Source organism: Notamacropus eugenii, chromosome 1 (genome assembly GCF_028372415.1).
Source record: "Notamacropus eugenii isolate mMacEug1 chromosome 1, mMacEug1.pri_v2, whole genome shotgun sequence".
NCBI lineage: Eukaryota > Metazoa > Chordata > Mammalia > Diprotodontia > Macropodidae > Notamacropus > Notamacropus eugenii.
The window spans coordinates 486,459,787-486,479,886 of NC_092872.1; the positions used below are offsets into that span (position 1 = coordinate 486,459,787).

The 20,100-nt window shown below is 41.0% G+C and overlaps 1 protein-coding gene across 3 annotated transcripts in view; it reads right to left on the reverse strand.

Moving 5' to 3' along the window:
- Nucleotides 1-20,100, reverse strand: part of VAV2 (vav guanine nucleotide exchange factor 2) — a 462,307-nt gene that overhangs the window by 325,006 nt on the left and 117,201 nt on the right. The window lies entirely within an intron of this gene.

A 20,100-nucleotide genomic window follows, 5' to 3' on the forward strand; every position in this document is an offset into this window, starting at 1 on the left:
CAGAGCTGAAAGGGACCTAACATCACCAGGGCAGCTAGATGGCATAGTGTATAAAGCACTAGGCTTGGAGTCAGGAAAACTTGAGTTCAAATGCAACCTCAGTCACTATCTGTCTGGTCCTGGGCAAGTCACTTAACCTAGTTTGCCTCAGTTTCCTCATCTATAAAATGAGCTGGAGAAGGAAATGGAAAACCACTCTGGCATCATCGTCAAGAAACCCCAAATAGGGTCACTAAGAGTCCAACATTGCCGAAATGACCACACAACAAGAAAGAACCAGGGTGTTTCCCACCTGCACATTTCTGTGCTTCTCATTTAAATTCAAGTTCATGTTGTGGAATTTCTGTTAACCCTAAAGGAGTAAAACTGTCTAAGAATGTAGCTGACAGTATCAGAAGGACTCCACACTTACTATTCATCTTGTTCTTTCATTCCATGTTATCTGAGCAGGGCCAAATTTTGCAAGCCCATTCTTGGGGCTTGGAGTTTTTCACTTGGAGAAACAAATTATGTGTCATAATTCGATTGCTTTTTGACCACAGTCGCTGTCACTAACAGTGAGTCTGAGAAATTTTAGCTACATACAGCAATATCTCAGCAAGTTGGATTAGTTGGAGGTTAGCATGGTCAGTCAGTCAATAACATTCATTAAGTGCCTACTATGGGGCAGGCCCAGGGAAGGTGAGGAACAGAGCAAAAAAAAAAAGGCAATCCTTGCTCTTAAGGAGCTCACAGCATCATGGGGAAGACAACATGCCAACAGCTATGTACCAACAGATCACATTCAGTATAAATTGGAGATAATCAATGAAGGGAAACCACTAGAATTAAGAGGGGTTGGGAAAGGCTTCCTTCCTATAAAAGGTAAGATTTTAGCTGAAGCTTTAAGGAAGCCAGGAGGCAGACATGAGGAAGGAGAGTATTCCAGCCCTGAGGGATGACCAGAGAAAATCCCAGAGTCAGGAGTGTCTTCTTCCAGGAACATACAGGAGGGCAGTGTCATGGGATTGCAAAATATGGAGGGGGAGGGGAAGGATGAAAGCACTACAGAAGGAATCACGATACCTGGGTTTCTGTGGCTATGAGTGGGGTAGGTAGAGTGGGAAGACTTGAGTTGAAATCCAGCTTATTAGCTGTGTGACCATGGGCCAGTCACTTAATCTCTGTCTGTTTCAGTTTCTTCATCAATAAAATGGGGATAATAATTAGCACCTACCTCCCAGGGTTGTTCTGAGGGAAAAAATGAGATAATATTTATAAAATATATAAAATTTGCCACTATTATTATTATTGGACCTTGAGCAAGTTACTTTCCCTGTGTAGGCCTCAGCTTCCCTGTTTGGGAAATAAGGTCATTGAAACTCCATGACCCAGACTGTGTTCTTTTAAGACTTGTTTCTATGATTCTATATAATTAACTCCTTGCAGATTTTTGATGCTAAAAGGCCCTGAACCAAGGACAAATTCCTATTATCTCTTCTTGGACGTAGAATCACTCACTTCAGAAAAGGTAGACTTTAAAAACAGCTAATGTTCCATCCAACAAACTTTTATTTAGCACCAGTTACATAGAGGTACCAGACACTGAGGTCTTTATTCAAACTCAACTGCCAAGCATTCCAACTCTGCTTCAGAGAGTGCAACTCCGATGGGCTGGCCACATTGATCAAATGCAAAACATAAGCTTGCCCAAAAGACTATTTTATGGAGAACTCACATGGGGCAGGCAATCATATGGTGGTCAAAAGAGACAACACAAGGACACTCTCAAGGTCTCTCTCAAGAACTTTGGAATTTGTGACATGGGAGACGCTGGCACAGGACCGCACAGCACGGTGTGTCCACATCAGAGAAAGTGCTATGCTCTACGAACAAAGCAGAATTGAAACAGCTCAAGGGAAACATAGGATGCACAAATCTGGATTATCCACCCCAAATGTTCACTTGGACTATCTGTGCCCAATCTGCATTCCAAGCTCCTATTGGTCAGATCAGCCACAGTCACGTTGAAACTTGACTTTATCACGGTGATGTCATTTTGGTCCTCTTCAAGAATGAAGGACAACAACCATTATATACAGGGCACTGTGCAGTGATACTGTCAGGATTTTCATGGTAGGAATGCTGCTTCAGTTCACTTATCTCTTCATTTCCAAGAAAACAGGAAATAAGTTCTAAAGTTATAACCCAACAGGGATGTGATTGCTGTGTCATTAGCTTACTCAGTGGCAAATTTGCCATCAAAGGGGCTACATAGAAATTTTTTTTTCAAAGGCAAGGAACAGCTCAGGAAAAAGAAAAGAAAAGAAAAGAAAACTACAGGAAGCAGAGAGAAATATAGACTTTCAGGGTTGGATTAGAATTCAGAACACAGCGTGAGCCCAACACAATGCCCTGCACATAATTCAGGGATAGGAAACAGAACTGTGATTTTGCTGGTTTAAAGAAGATCAGGTGAGGCAAGGTTCCCTGCACTCTACTAAGGCAGGTTGGTTCCTTCTTGCTAAAAAATTTTTAACAAAGTTGCCTGAAGCACAGAGGCTAAGTGAGTTTTCCAGGGTCATACAACTAGTATGTGTTAGAGGCAGTACACTAGCTCAGCTTCCTCTCAGAAAATGGCTGTTGATTAATTAGTTGGCATAGTGGACATTATACTGGCTTTGGGGTCAGAGGACCTGGATTTCAATTCTAGGGTATTGTTTTTTATTACTTATGAGACCCTGGGCAAGTTCCTTAACTTTTCCAGGCTTCCATTTCTTGATCTGTAAAATGAGATGATTGGACTCCAGTCAAGGGTTCTCAATATTTTCTGTGTTGTAGACCCCTTTGTCAGCCTGGTGAAGCCTATAGACCCCTCTCAGAATCATGCTTACAAATGCATAAAATAAAACATGCAGGATCACAAAGGAAAACCGTTATATTGACACAGTGCTCAAAATGTTTTTTTAAAAGTTCATGAACTCTGAATTAAGACTCCCTGATAAATCATCTCTAAGGCTGATGATCTCACCTTTAACTCGAAAAGTCTACAAAGGGCAAATTGTCCCAGACTTTAGGAGATATCTCCCTGGTGGAATTGTTCCAGCCCTCTCCTCCCCCATTTCACAGATAAAGAACGTGATGTGCAGTTTGTATACAATTCAGTAAAACACCAGAGGGGATGAATATCAGTAACGCTACAACCAAAAGAAATCAGAAATCTTACTCTTCTTCATTTTTCTTGTTTGGTGAGGAATTCATACATATTTAAAGGACCCATAGGTCTATTACTCATCGGTTCTTGCAACATTATGAGATTATACCCAGTGGGGGTGGGCATGAAGCGACGGTAACAATAGAAAACAGGCACATCTGGAAGGAAACAGCCAATATGCCACTGCATCACTTTCTCTTGATGCTCTCTCATCAAATATTCTTAATTACTAAACCTCCTTTATATCCTCTCCTCCTCTGCCATCAATATATAATATTTTCATGGGATTCAACAACAGAAGCATGTCTAAGATTTCTCTAGGCTTTGATTCATATCATTCCAGAGAATGACCCTGAAGGTCACACATCTCCAAGGAGACCCCTCACAATCTTCAATGTACCCATTCTTCCCCAAAGGAGAAGCCCACTGGAAAATTATTATTTCTAATCCCAAATACACACACCTTTACCAAAACAGGAAGGGATAAGTTCATTCCATGTCTCTTTTTTACACACACACAACACACACACACACGCACACATGCACACATACACACACACACACACACACACACACACAGACACGATTGCTTCTTTTAAAAAGAAAGAAATCTAACTACTATTAACAGCCAGATTTATCAGACCTCCTCCCCCAACATGTCCAGTTGCCAAGGCAGGAAAAGAATAGGCTTGCAAAGTTTGGCCCTGCTCAGATAACAAGGAATGAAAGAGCAAGATGAATAGTAAGTGTGGAGTCCATTACTTTTGTTGAATGCTAGCTGACAGTGATAGATTTGGAAAGTTTTGCTCCTGGAAGATAAACCAGTCTTTTTTTTTTTCCAATATATAAAAGGTAGGGAGAGTGGAGAGAAAGAAGGTAGCAGCAACAAAGACAAGGGGGTGGGGGAGCGCTCCAAACAAACATTTTTTGCATCGTGACTTCAGAGTGGGGTTTTCCAGAATGCCACAAAGAAAGTTTGGAGAGATACTGTGAATATGAATGAGACTGTGTATTGAAATTTGCTCACTGAGCTTGGAGCTCTGCCCATTATCTTGTCCTGAAACTAGGGGGTGGGAAAGGAAGAATTTATTATTTCCAGAAATTTCCCTTTGAGAAAGACTTCCAACGTGACCAGTTATAACCATTCCCTGAGGCTGAGAGACAACAGAGTAGGTAGAATATTGAATAAAATTAGCCCCAGAATCAATCATTGTAAGAGCAGCTGTTCTTCTTGTCATTATCTCCCAAAGACTTGTCCATTATCCTGTGTAGAGGCAAGAGGGAGGGAAGAGCAAGGGTTACTTGAGTACTCTCTCACTATATCCCATTTTCACTACATCTCATTGAGGTACTCAGTGAACTCTGTCCCTTTCTTAAGCAGTTTTTGGGGGCATCTGATGAACACTTGTGAAGCACACTACAGGCACATCTGGAGATCCAGCACATCTGTGTATGGCCATCAGCTGCCTGAAGATGTAAATATAATCTGAAATGGCAAGGATGGTATTAGAACCACTCCACTCCAATGAACCAGAGACTACCAAAGCTCATTTGGCTATTCATCCCTTCTCAGTCCAGATCTGGCAACTAGAGCCAGCCCTTGGCAAAGCCTTCAATTGAATTTGGTCCTTATTGTCCCCAGACATGATATTTTGTTTTCCCTATGATATCATTTAACCCATATTCCCAAGTTTTCTACCCTCCACCTAACAGAACCCATGTTTGGGAAAGGAACTGCCCATTCAGATTGGGATGTAAATTATCTGTGTGTATATGTATGTACACACACACACATATATACATACATACATATATGTGTGTATATGTTGGTTCTACCTATTTGACTGTTTCTTCTTAATCACCTCTATGCTGATGATTCTTATATATATGTGTGTGTGTGTGTGTGTATAATACAGTTGTCATAATTACTATTGCTACAGCCATGCCACTTAAAACACAGTAAATCTTATCTGATTGCATCTTAGAGGCAGTGTGGCATAAAAGATAGAGTATTAGACTTGGAAGCCAGGTCCCAGCCACACATTAGCTTTATGACCTTGGGTGCAAGTTATTTAACCTCTCTCTGGGTCTCAATTTCCCCACCAATAAAATGAGAAGGTTAGACAAGATGACTCTGGGGACTATGAGCTCTAAATTTCTGATTCTGTGATTTTATTACAGTTATCCCTTCCACATCATGGGGGTTAGGGGCGCAGCAACCCAGGGAATTGAAAAAACCACATAAAAAATTTTGGCCCTCGCTTAACACCAAAGAAAGAAGTCTGAATTATTATGACATTAAAAGATAAAATATGTTGATATTATACAATGCTATACATATATTTTCAGCATTTCTGAGTTTCTAAACTTCTTCTGTGTCATCTGCTGGTCTTTGAATGTCATCTGAAGCTTCCAGAAAACTCCCCCAAAATCCCCAATTAATTTCTTATGCCAACCTGTGATACATCAAAACTGCAATAAGGAAAGTCATAATGTGGAAGGGATAATTGTAACAATTTTAAAGCTGCAAAATTGGTTTTTAAAAAATGTCTTGCTAACTTTATTTTAATACAGTTGATTTCCTTTGTAATCCTACACATTTTATCTTCTGCATTTCAAAACATTATTCTGAAGTGGGAGCCATAGCATTCACCAGAGTGCCAAAGAGGTGGGGGGAGAGAGGGAAGGGAATAAATATTTATACGTACCCACCAAGTGCCAGGCACTGTGCTAAGTGCTTTATAAATGCTATCTCATTTGATCCTTACAGTAGGGGTAGGTGCTGTTATTATTCCCATTTTACATTTAAGGAAATTGAGGGCCCAGAGTCATAGTTAATGTCTTGAGGCCAAATTTGAACCCAGCTCATGCAAATTCCAAGTCTAATGCTCTATCCTTAATGCCACACTGCCTCTGGTGCTCTATTCTCCCCCTTTTTTTAAACAACAACAAAAAAGATTAAGAAGTCCTGCTCTAGGATATTTTCATCAAACAAGTAAATCTTAAGCCATTACTATGAACCATTAATAGCAGAATTTCAGGCATGATGTACCAAGTGAGGAAGCTAAAATTTTGCTTGGGGTAAAAGGGTACCTTTCCAGATACCCCCTGCAATCACTCAGCCGGTCAGTCAGTCACTCCACAGACATATATTAAGTGCTTACTGTATGCTAGGAATTGTGCTAAGTGATAGATATATAAAGAAGGATGAAAAACAATCAAAGGGCATTCTAATAGAGGACAGAGCTCACAAACAACCCTGTACAATTATATATAGGATAAATTGGAAGTAATCTCAAAAGAGAAGACACTAGCACTAAGGGAAACCAAAAAGGGGAATCCTACCCATGCTTAAGGACAATGTCACTGTGTTGTAGAGTATGTGGAGGGGGAGCAAGGTAGGCAGGGCCAGCAGATTTTATGTTTGTTCCTGGATGTAACAGCCACTGGAATTTATCTAATTGGGCAAGTGGGTGACTGGGGAGAGAAAGGGGAGGTGACATGGTCAGACCTGCATTTTAGAAAAATTACTTAGATAACTGGGGGGAGGTTGGATTGGAACTGGGAGAGACTTGAGGTAAAGATACCAACCAGCAGGCCAGATACAAAGCAACGAGGGCTTGCACCAGGGTGGTAGGCAGTAGGAGAAGAGAAAAGGGGATGTAGAAGAGATGTTTTAAATATAAAATTGCCAGGACTTGGAAACAGACTGGATATGGGGAGGTGGGGGGGAGGGGAGTGTGTGTGAGGAGTTAGAGCATGAGCTAATTAGCTTGCCTGCCTGAGTGACTAGGAGGATGGTAGTTCCTTTGACCATAACAGGCAAATTAGGAAGATGGGATGGTTTAGGAGGGAAAGATAATGAATTCAATTTGGGAAATGTTGCATCTAAGATATCTGTAGGAAATCCAGTTTTCAATATCTAAAACACAGTTGGAGATGCAAGACCGGAGGTTAGAAAAAAAGATTAAGGCAGGATAGATCTAAGAATCATCAACATAGGGATGATTAAGAAGGAACAAATAGGTAGGAAAACCAACAAAGTAGAGTTGTGAAAGCCTAGAGAGAGAAAAATTCAAGAACAGGGTGATGACAGTGTTAAAGGCTGTTATATCATGTAGGCTTAGATTTATTCTGTTTACTCCTAAACTAGGAGTATCTAACGCTTGTAACCACACCAAAACAGGTAGCAGCACTCAAGTGCTTCAAGAGACTGTCTCTTGAAGAGGGTTTTCTCTCAACAAGGATACAGTATCTGCTTCCTTCAGAGAAACCTGGGGGAAACCCTCACTTTCCAAGACAGCTATACTCTCAGCCAAAAATATTTACTCCAAAGCCCTGTAATGCCCATGCTGTTTGAGTACAAGTCTTGCAGAATGAGATGTCTGCCAGTAATAACCCTCTCTCCACCCTGACTTCCCAGACTGACAATGCCACCAAGTATTTCAAGACTTCCTTCTTTACCTTCCACAAACTAGTTTCCATGGGAAATAGATAATTCTCAAATGACCTCATCTAATTCTGATCTGCTTTTGTAGAACCAGAGAATTTTAGAGTTTCCAGGTATCACTGAGATCATCTCAACATCAGGTTTTATCAAAAACCCTCAGAAATCATCTGGTTCAGGGGTTCTTAACCTGCAATCTGGGAATATAGTTGAGGAGGGGGATGTCCATGAACTTAAATGGGGGAAAATTTATAATTTTATTTCAATATAATTGATTTCCTTTGTAATTCTATATATTTTACTTTATATATTTAAAAACTTTATTCTGAGAAGGGGTCCATAGATTTAACTGGCAAAGAAGTTCATGATGCAAAAAGTCAAGAATCCCAGATCTGCTCTATCCTCTTCATTTTTAAGACAACCAGAGTCTTAAGAAGGGAAAATGCATTGCCCAAGGCCTTATAGTCATTCAGAGGAAGAGTCAGGACTAGAGGCAGGTTCAGTGCCCAGTTCTCTAATTGGAGGCATTTCATATCAGCAATCAAAGAAATACCATTCCTTTCTGCCCTCACAAGCCAATTAAAATGGACTTTCCTGGACACCCCCATTACCTTGAGTAAATTCAGGTCAAAAACTCTATCACTTAAGAATTTCAGCTGTAATCATTTCTAGCATCCCCCTTTTCCAATGCCTTTCAAGACAACACATGGTTCTTGCAGAGGACTTGAGCAATTTCTCATTTCTCTGCTTCACCAATTTCATTTTCCTTGGTGATTGAGATTCTAACACCATTAAGCATGATTTAATTTGCTATCCTAAATGCTTAGCCTACGGTATTAGGACCATCTTTCTGCTTCCACTTGAAAGACATCTTTGCCTCATTCTCTGCTGTTAAATTAATAGCAAGACGATTAGAAACTTTAGTGCTGAATCCATGTGCCTCAAGCTCTGCTGAAAATTATTTTCAAACAAGGAAGGAAGCGACTGCTAGTTATGGCAGAACAACAGAAAGAAGGAAATCAGAAGGTTTTTCAAAAAACAGCACATTGTTTATGTTCTTCTAATCAAGTCCATGGCCACCACCAGGATACACACACACACACACACACACAAACACTCACACACACACACACACACACACACACACACATACACACACACACCACAAATCTTCAAGTTTCCAAGCTTAACTGTCCCTTAGAGACCATCTACACCAACCTCCTCATTTTACAGATGAGAAAACTCTCATCTGTACAGAGGAGAAGGGGAAGTGACTCAGCCAATGTCCAATAGCAAGTCAGTGGCAGAAGTAGACACTGGAGGAAAAGCCAAGCTAAAATTCCAAGCACTAAGAATTTATTTTACCAGTCCCTTGCTTAACCCTTTCAGCTCTGGAACTCCTGAAGTCCTGATGGATAAGTGCCTCACATGGCTCTTATACTTCAGCCATCTTTGTGCTTGCTAAAACCCATGAAGCAGAGAACATGTCTTCAAGGAATCAACACTATCCTGGGGATCCTGCTGATCTCCCATTCCACTATATCGAGTTGGCCCACCCATGTTTCCTTTCTGATCCACATCTGCCCTACTACTGGGCATATACCTTTCTTCCCTTCCCTCTCTACTTCTACCATTAATTGATACTGCCAATGCTATCAAAAAAGGTATACTAATTAACTTTCCTCCAGCTCCATTCACCATCCTGTTGACATTCCAAAACAAACACTCCTATCTGGCCACCAATACCTTGTATGTTTGGTTGCCCCCATTACACTGAAAACTCTTTGAAACCAGAGATTGTCTCCTTTTTGAATACATATTCAAAGTGCTTGGCTAACAGTAAGCATTTTGTTCATTCATTTATGGGCACTGACTTTACAAATTTTCACATTAGTGGACACTACTAATTTATGCCTATTATTAATATGTTGATTTTTTTCCCATTTCAGCAAAACTCTCATTGTAGTAGGCATAAGATACATGGATTTCTGTTAAACATAGTTTTATCAGGAAAGATTTTATCCATATTGCCAAAGATGTGTATATACAGAGTTCAAACTTTCTATAGAGTTACTAATACAAAACTTTAGGGAAAAGGGGGAATAAGTAAATTTAGATAGATGGCAGTAGATAGACGCTCAATGTAGAAGTCAGGCAGACCAAATTTAAGTCTTGCCTCTGACATGTACTAGCTGGGTAAACAAGTTACTTAGAGCCTCTGAGGGCCTCCAAAACAATGCAACATTATAAATGACAAACAACTTACTTTCTATATATGTGCAGGGACCTTCCACACCTGGAATTCTCTCACCAATGAAATTACAAACAAAAGGACAGGGGAGGCTCCCCCAAGGTACTGCCAGTCAGTAAACCAGTAAAGGCACAGTCTCTGCTCTACAGAAGCTTATATTCTGAGGAGCGAGGACAACATATAAAAGGACGCAGAGGGAGAGGTCCTGGGAGGACTGGTCAATCAGAGGGAGGGGCCAAAGGGTAGAAGAGTTGTTCTGAGGTGTGAATTCCAGGGTTGACATGGTCTTTTTGGATCAAGACATTGCAGCCAGGTGAGAAAAAATCCCTGACCTGCTCCTGCGCAGGATTCTTTTTAATTCTAAATCCTATGACACTTTCAAACCTCTTTAATAGCAGTTGGTTTCTCAGGAAAGCTATGAAACTTTTCTTGTGGCACAGATTTTGAGAAGAGGGTTGATGCTCCTGCTTTTGGAGGCAGCTTACCCATACCCTTCACACTGCATCTTGGTAGGACGCAGACTACCCTTAAAAAAGGTTCCAGGTGGTGGGTGTAGGCCAAAACTGGGCCCAACCCAGCTGGCTTGTCCTGGAAAAGCTCTTTTTCTTAATTCTCTTTTGCCATTTTGTTTTAAACCTGGAGGGTGGAAGCTGGAGGCCTAAGGGGAAGAGGAATATCCATGTTGGGTGGAGAAGTGAGAATAGAGGGCTGTGGGAACAGATCTTCTACAACTATGCAAACATAAGAGAAATTTTCAGTACGCACTATTTCTAAGGCATTGTGATGAGATGACTCAAAAAAGCATTAGGACATAGACCAGTCAACAAACATCTATTAAGATTTTACATCGCACAGCATGACACCATGCTAATCATTGGGGATACAAAGAGGCCAAAGACAGTCCCAGCCCTCATGGAGCTTATAATCTAATGGGGAACACAACACGCTAACAAATACATACAAAGCAAGCTATGTACAGGACAAATGGGACAAGGATCAAATAATATAGTGAGAGAGACAGAATATGCTCATGTGAAAAGATAACTAACAATAGCAGACATTATACAACCATAGCCTAGTGAGTGATATAGAGAAGAGACACTCTAGAAGATCAGAAGGGGTATCAGTTATATCTGGGAAGGTTTCCTAGAGGTTAAGACTGGACAAGCAAAGGGGAGGAGGAAGGCAATTGTTGGCCTTTTTATGCTAGGCTAGGTAGCACAATGGATAGACAGAGTGAGTGCTAGATCTGAAGTCAGGAAGACACACCTTCCTAAACTCAAATCAGACACTTACTAGCTGTGTGACCCTGGGGAAGTCCGGCCTCAGTTTTCTCAGCTATAAAATGAACTGGAGAAGGAAAGGGCAACCACTCTAGTCTCTTTGCCAAGAAAACCCCAAATGGGGTCAGGAAAAGTAGGACATGACTGAAAAACAACTCACCAAACATCTCCTCCAGCTCTGACATTCAATGCTCCGTGGTCCCTTTCATTTCTGATATTCTATGTTCTATTGTACTTCCTAGCTGTTCATGACTGAAAAGCAACTGAACAACAACAAAAATACTTATGTAATTAGGGGTAAGGTTGGACAGACAATTGGACCAATAGACCATCAATCAATAAGCATCTATTAAGTGACTAGTATATGTCTGGCACTATAGTAGATACAGGCAACACCAAAACCAAAATGATAAGTTCCTGCCCTTATAGTGCTTGTATTCTATTAGAGAAGACAAGATTTCCATATGTAAGTATATACAAATATAAGGCAATTTTGTGAGTCTTTAGATGGGTTTTGGTTGCTAAGATTAATAATGGTGCAGAATGTACCAAGAGGGGTGATTAGGAATGCCTCATAAAGGGGTTTAAATTTCAGCAATTACAGTTTCTGAGAAGCAGGAATGAGGAGATGGTATAATTCCAGGCATGGAGCTCAGCCTGTTCAGAGGCAAGGAAATGAAAAGAGGAACGTCCTGTGTGCGCCATAGCAAGACTAGTTTGGTTGGATCATAGAATAGGTTAAGATATAATAAACATGGAACCTAAGGAAGTATGGTATGGGGCAAAGCTCCAGTCTGTCCCAGTGGATTCCCAGGTGTGACAGACTGAATTATAATGGGAAATCCTGCCCAGGATGACTTCCCTTGGTGTTTCTAGAGAAAACCATGGTAACATGAAATCAGATTATATTGCAGCATCAAATATGTAGAACATTTCTGCACTGGAGAAGGGGACTCCGGAGAAAACTACCTTACAGCCTTCATGCGGAGGGCACATGATGCTTGTTCATTTGTTTGTAATCTGTGTACAATTATGTTCTTGAAAATGAGCCCAGAGGCCTCTGTGTAATGGGTGTATTTTTAATAATGCCAAGCAACAGTAATCATCCTCTGACGGTAATGTTCTAGAGGGATCAGAACTGAAGGCAGACGCTAGGAAACATTTCACACCACACACAGAGAAGACAATTCCTTGCAAATCTGGGTAATCTCTACTTCCCCAAGCCTCTGCCAGTTTACTTTGACCAGTTTGTCCAGCTGTTCAGATGTAATGCTCTAGAAGTCCAGATGACATCAAAGGATATAGAACAGCAAAGGGCTTTAGAGATCACATAGTTTAACCCTTTTATTTTACAGAAGAAGAAACTGAGACCCAGAAGGCTGACACGTATCACACAGCTACTAAATGTAAGAGCCAAATCTGATTTCAAATCCAGTGGTTTTTCTATGAAGAAAAAATAACAGACAGAAGGAGAATAGATAATGACGATAACTAGCATTTACAAGGTACTTCAAAGTTTGCAAAGGACTCAAACATTTTTTCCTTTGATCCTCACAACCCTGCTATGTAGGTGCTATTATTGTCTCTATTTTTATAGATGAGGAAGTTGAGGCACAGAGGTTAATTGAAAATCCAACAGTCCTTAGGTGGGTTCTGGTTGTTAAGATTAATAATAGTACAGTGCACAAAGATGTTCTTGTTGTTCAATCATTTCAATCATTTGTGAGACCCCATTGTAACTTTTTGTGAGACCCCATTTTGGGTTTTCTCAACAAAGAAACTGGAGTGCTTTGTCATTTCCTTTTCCAGCTCATTTTGCAGATGAGGAAACTGAGGCAAACAGGGTAAAATGACTTGCCCGCAGTCACGTAGCTAGTAAATGTCTGGGGTCAAATTTGAACTCAGGTCTTCCTGACTCCAGACCCACCCTTTTATGTACTGCACCACCTAGCTGCCCCAAAATGGTGAACTAACAATTAGGAAACTTGTATTCCAGTCCTACTTCAGTTGACGACTAGCTGTGTAACCTTGGGCAAATTACTCCCTCTCTCTGGGTCTATTTTCCCAGGTATATAATGAGGGGTTTGGAATAGCTGATCTCAAGCTGTAACCACCTCCACCTCCAACTTCACATAGCATTTTAACTGCACCTCTCAGATGTATTTACTGCGGAATATTGTCTATCACAGTTATTTGTGACATTCCCCTCCCCAAAATTAAAACCCATCTCTCCCAACACACAGTAGGCACTTAAATGTTTATTGACTGAAAGGAGCTCCCCATGGGCTCCTGTGGCTGAGGAAGACTCCCTGGAAGCAATGGAGACAGTTCTGACATTCTCTCCACCAGAGCACACTGATTCCCAAATAGGCCATTCCCAGGCAGGCCTGATTCCTTCATCTCACCGTGAAGTGGCACTGAATATCCAGCCTTTCCAAGTCTAAGGCTACAAAAAAACATGTTTTATAAGACAGGGGGTTGGGATGCCGGATGTGGTATCATACATTCCTTTCAAATTCTTGGGGAGGGGGGAAGAAGGGGCTCTCATCCATTTTTGCCACCAGCTAAAATATTTTGGTCTCAGCTCTGTATGGAATGCAGGCAGGAAATAACAAATAACTTTTAAGATGGGATGGATATTGGCCATCTCCATGAAGCAAAACAAATAGCACAATCTTGGCATCGCTGACATCAATTAGAGAAACACCCCTTCCCTTTCTCTCCATAAATAAAATCCTGTCAGCAGCCCAAAGTACAAAATGAAGGGAGGACAACCAGCCTAAACTTCCTTTGTTTCAAGAGGTATGGCAACCACCCAAGTACTTCCTGAGCATTGATTATGGGTCTGACTCCATGTCAGGCCCTATGGGGTACAGGCCCCACCCTCAAGGAGTTTATAGTCTAGCTAGGAAAGGAAGATACATACATGTAGGATCATTAGTTTCCAGCTTGAAAACATTTTAAGAATGACAAGATAGGCTTAGAAGGAACCCCAGGGACCATCAATGGCCATTCTTTCAAAGTGATTTGTCCAAGGCAGGGTGGCGAACCTACAACCTTGAGGCCTAGTCCAAGGTCTCACAGGTAGTCACCAGCATCAGAGGGATTTGAGCCCATATTCTCTGACTCCAGAAGCAGTGTCTTTCCACTGTATTAAACATCAACTCTGTCATTTTATAGATAGAGAGACTGAGGCCTAGAAGTCAAGTGACAAGATCACAAAGGTAGTAAAAAGCAGAAGTAGAATTCAACATCAGAGTCTTCTGATCCAATGGTCTTTTCACTATGTCACACTATCTTTGTTCAAGGGCTAAGTTTTATACTAGATTATGTGCTATAAAATTTTCAAGTAAAGTAAGAGTAAATGAGGGCTGAAACCATTGGGAAAGACTCCACGAGGGACAGCATGAGCTAGTAGGGAAACACTTTCCATCTAGATGAATATGAAGACTGTTGGGAAAGGCGGAAAAGGTTAGGAGAGGGCTGATCTTAAAGGAACACAATCCTTGAAGATTGGAATAATGAGCAAGAACTCTTCCCATGGTCCTATGCTCACTACTCTAGGCACCAAGAGTTCTAATTATGCTACCATAGGAATACTTTATGCTCTGAGAGAGAGACAGAAAGAGAGACAGAGAGAGAAAGAGAGACAGAGAGAGAGAGAGACAGATGGAGAGAGAGAGAGAGAGGGAGAGAGAGAACATTCATTAAGCGTGTGCTATGTGTCAGACACTGTTAAGTGCTAGGGATACAAATATAAGCAAACAAGATAGTCACTACCCTCAAGGACCTTACATTCTAATAAGAGAAGAAAACACCAATGGGGTGCTCCAAAGTGGGGAAGGGTTAATGACTCAGAGTGTTAATGTGGCACTCAAGGAAGAAGTATAAAATGGAGGGAGCATAGGCAAGAGAGAAGTGAAGCAGTCAATAAATATTTGTTAAGTATTTACTATGTACCAGGCAATGTGCTAAATGCTGGAGATACAAATAAATGGAAAGAAAGGCAGTCCCTGCCCTCAAGGAGCTTAAAATCTAATGGGGAAAATAAAGCACAAAAGGAAGCTGAAAAACTGAGACAGGGAATAGAAGGAAGAAAGTACTTAGTGCAGGGGCATGAAGAATTAGTCCAAAGACTTCCAAAAGCAGTCCAACCACTGGGTAAGGGGGAGAAGACTTAGGTGGATCCCCTCCTTAAGTGGAAACTTTGAAACTTCTAGTTCTGTCCTCTGGTCAGAGGGTTCAATCAGAGGGGCAGAGGGTCCTGATGAAATTTAAGTACCAAGGCTGACTCAGTCTAGCAGGACAACGAGATTTCCCAATGCAGAAGTTTCCCCAGGGCATGAAGGAATGATGTAGAAGTCCAAAAAGCAGTCCAATTGATGGGAAATGGTTGGGGTCCTTCCTAAAATGGTGATCCCATTCAAGGAGAGAATCCCATTTAGAAGGGACCCCTAGGAAGGAGGTTTCCAAGGGTGGCAATGGTTTTACATGGTCCAGAATACAGAAAAAAGCCAGAGTTTGGTGGAGGTTTTGCTAATTTTGTTTTCTTCTTGCTGACAAACATGTATACTCTACTTCCTCCCACATACGAGTATATATTTAGATACACACACACACACACACACACACACACACACACACACACGCACGGAAGAAAGTAGAGGACAATGACCTTGCTATTTTCCTGACTTTTCTGCTTGTTTAGATTCATCTGTATGTCAAGCCATGGAGGAGTACAGTAGCCCTCATGACACCAGCTTCCACATAGTTCCTGTGGGGCTTCTTGACAGAATCCTCCAAAATGGGACTGAGGCACAAGATGCCCAAAAAGGAAGCAAATAGTGGTTACAAAGTATTTCTAACCCTAAGTCAGAAAGCTGATTTGAGACAACAGAGTTCCATACAGAACCTGACAAAGGAAGTCCAAAGTAGAGAACAGTTTTAGCCTGGGCGGCAGGTACTTTGTCTGGTTTTTATTAGACTGCCCTTAATTGTACATAGTGGATCAAACCTCCCTATCCTTATCCTGAAAGAGGTTTCCTGGTCAGTGCCTCTTAGGGAGTGGGAACCAGAGGACAACAGGTAGCTATGAAGACATAAACTCCAGGAGGTCATAATAGAAAGAAACTTGGTGACCACAAGAACAGCAGAAAGTGTACTCAGAAATGAAAAGAACATATGAGATATGATTATGAGACCATATTTATTTTAAACCAAGGGGGGTAGCTTTTCTGAGATAATCTAGAGCCAAACATATGCCCTGTAGTGATAAAAATGAATGAGACGATCATAGTCTAGAAGAAGCAAAGAATCCAGCACGGGAAAGATAATATGCAAATGCAGTTAGCATAATAAGTGTAGATGGGAGGCATCTATGATATGCCCTAGTCTTTTCATTCTCTTTTCCCTTTAAAATGTAAGCTCCTTAAGGGTAGGGATGCTTTTTGCTCCATTTTTATTCCTAGAGCTTAGCATAGTTCCTGGCTCAGTAAATGTGCCTGATAAACTTGACTTAATGAGAGCTTAAAGGAAGAAGAAATTCACTTTCATTCTAAGAGAGGGGGAATGGGGAGAATACATAGAGAAATCAAGAAAGTCTTTAAGGATGGGGTCACATTTGAGATGGGCAACATTTCAAAAGACATTTTACAATATTTCAGGCTTACAAAATGATATGCACAAGAAAGCACAGAGTCTTTTGTACCAGTGTAGAATCAGTCAATAGTCAATCAATAAACATTTATTAAGTACCTACTTGCTATAAGGTCCAGTGCAGAGTACTTTCACTCGTCTGACTCCTAACTCATGCCACCTCCATCCAATTCCATTCTTTACCTGCTTGTAGTTAAATAAGATACATCAGCTAAGAAGACAGGACAATTTTCTGTCGTCTACTGGGGAGGGCTGAAGAATTCTTTGACACTAATTTGGAAAACTTCTCTCTAGAGGTTGCCAAAATGCAGAGTTGCTTCTGACAGACTCTCCTGGGTCTGTGTGCTTCAGTCTGAGAGCAAACATGACACACTCATCATTTGCTAGCTCTAGCTTTTGGTGCATAAATTCAGTTGTTAAGCATCACACTTCTCCTCTATCTATCTTTGTGTTAGCATGGACAGAGCCAATGAAAAACACATCTTCCCATTTGCCAACCTGCCTGAACTCAGTAACACATAAGAGAAGGCATTTGTCTCCTTTAAGCCAGCTGGAAGGGACAAAGACCAGCCAGGCATACTCACAGGCAAGGACAAAAGGCTCTAGGTATGAAAAATCAAAGTCCAAAAAGAAAATAAGAAATTAGGGCCCTCCCCTGCCTTACCCCACCCTCAAAGGAGTGTACCTTCTCTTCATTCTCAGGTGCACGGTTTTCCTTAAGAGTTGAGAGAAAAGTCTCATCTCTTAAAAAACACCCTTAAGGCCAGCAGCAAAGGGGAAATCACTACCTTCCAAAGCAACACATTCCAGTTGCAGATAGTTCTAACAGGTAGTTTTTCCTTACAGTAAGTCAAAACCTAGACCTCTACAATTCCCATTCATTTCTCCTTACTTCTGCCCCCTGCTCCTGGAGCCAAGCAGGTCTGATCCCTTATCAACAGAACATTCCTTCCAATGTGTGAAAGTGACTATTCTGTCTCCACCTCTCTTCTTAACCCCAGCAACTCCCATTACTGTCTTTTCTCCTCTAGGCTTAACATCCCCAGTTTCTTAACAAATCCTCATATAATATGAATTTAAGGCCTTTCACCATCCTAGTTGCCCAGAGCTGAATGATCTTCAGCTTGTTTCTGTTCTTCCCAAGATGTGATTCCCAGAACTGAAGGCAGTATTACAGATGTGGTCTTATCAGGACAGAATACTGTGGCATTTTCTCTAGAACTCTAACTATGCCTTCCTTAATAAAGGCCAAGATCTTATTAGCCTTATCTAGCTTCCCTAGAGCACTAAAAATGCACATGGAACATCCTTAATCATATCTCTCTCTCTCTTTCTTTCTCTTTCTCTCTCTCTCTCTCTCTCTCTCTCTCTCTCTCTCTCTCTCTCTCTCTCTATATATATATATATATAATATATATATATATATGTATACATATATTTGTATATTATATATATGTATACACATATATGTGAGTGTGCGTGTGTATGTATATATATATATATATATATATATAGCATATACATTCATTTTTACAAGTATCTCTCTCCTTCCCACTGCACACTACTGAAAAAAAATTTATAAAAAAAATAAAACCCACATAATAACTATACATAGTCCAACAAACAAATTCCCACATAGCCATGTCCAAAAGTCTAGGTCCCATTCTGAATTTTAAATTCATCACCTCTCTGGCAGAGATTGATGGCATGTTTCATCTTCAGTTGTCCAGATTCATGGCTTATCATTCAAATCCTTTAGTTGATTTTTTTGAACTCAGGTTCAAGATGTAACATTTATCTCTATTAAATTCTATCTTATAAAATTCAGATGAATGTTCCAGCCTGTCAAGATATTTCTGAATACTGGCACTGCCATTTAATGTGTTAGCTGTCCCTCCTTCCCCACCCAAATTTTTTTGTTGTCTGCCAACTTCATAATTATGCCCCTTTATCTTTCTCCAAATCTTTAATAAAAATGTGAAGCAACAGAGGATCAAGCACAGGGACACTTTGATGGAAACCCCCTTCCAAGTTATGACTGAGCCACTTAAAACAACCTTTCAGGTCCCGCCAGGCAATCAGTTCCAATGACTGCATGATCACTTAGCCTACATCTCTTGGCTACAATCAAACCGCAGAATTTCAGTGTTGGAAGAGACTTCAGCAGTCATTCAGTCCAACTCATACATGAAAGGAATCCCAGAATTGTGGGGGAGGTGGGGAAGGGGGATGGGCTGGAGAACAACATGAGAGACCTTGTCAAATGCTTTGCTAAAATCTAATTAAGTTATATTTACAGCATTGCTCTGATCAATCAGTCTACCAACCCTTTCAAATAAGGAAATGAAGTTGGTCTGATTAGCCTGTTTCTCCTTTGCGATCACAGCTATCTTTTATTTGTTCATTAACTTTCTGTTTAATAAGAGATGGTCAAGGAATGCTTAGTAGAAAGATTTATTAGGTCTCTAGGCAAAGGAACTTAAACGATGCCTCACCTTGATGCTGCAATAATTACAAGTGAGTCCAGAAGTGAGGGCACTCTGAGAACACAGCCTGTCATCTCAAAAAGAGACTTGGAGGTGTCTGGGAGAACATCTTTACCCTCCAAGACCTAAGCTGCCTCTCTCCTCTGGGACCACCCTCCTTCAGGCTGCTTCTCATCATTTCCAATGGCAGCAGCCTGAAAGTCAGGTGCCAATTTCCACACCTGGCCCACTTTGCATCCCTGACTGATCCCATCACCACTCCACTGGAGCTTCTTCCCCTGCCATGCTCTCCAGTTTCTTCTTGCTACACCAGTTCAGAAAGGAAGAGAACATAGAGAGAGATATCTCAAAAGAAATCAGCTGAAAATTAAATCCTAGCTTCAGAAGAGTCAACAGCCTCCAAGCAGCTAATTCTTCATACAAACGAGGCCACAAAGCTTTGGAACATGAATATTGTTCTAATTATGTTTTTCAGGTAACCGTTAACCTAAGCGCTCCTGCACCAGAAGTTTTATTAGTGCTGGGTAATCACATGCAGGTGTGTTTTATTAACATGGAAGGCGCAGAACACCCATTCTAATCTGCTCCAAATGCCATTAAAATCAAGTCACCGGGATTCCACAGCTCCAATCAGAGTGCAGGAACTGGTTGGTGAGGTATTTGTTTGTTTTTGTTTACTCTCTGGAGCTTCCAATTATTCTCAGCACTTTTCCTAAGTGAGGAAGCCAATACACGTTATGAGGCTAGAGAAAGTGAGGGTAGCCAATCTGGGCTTGGAAGAAATA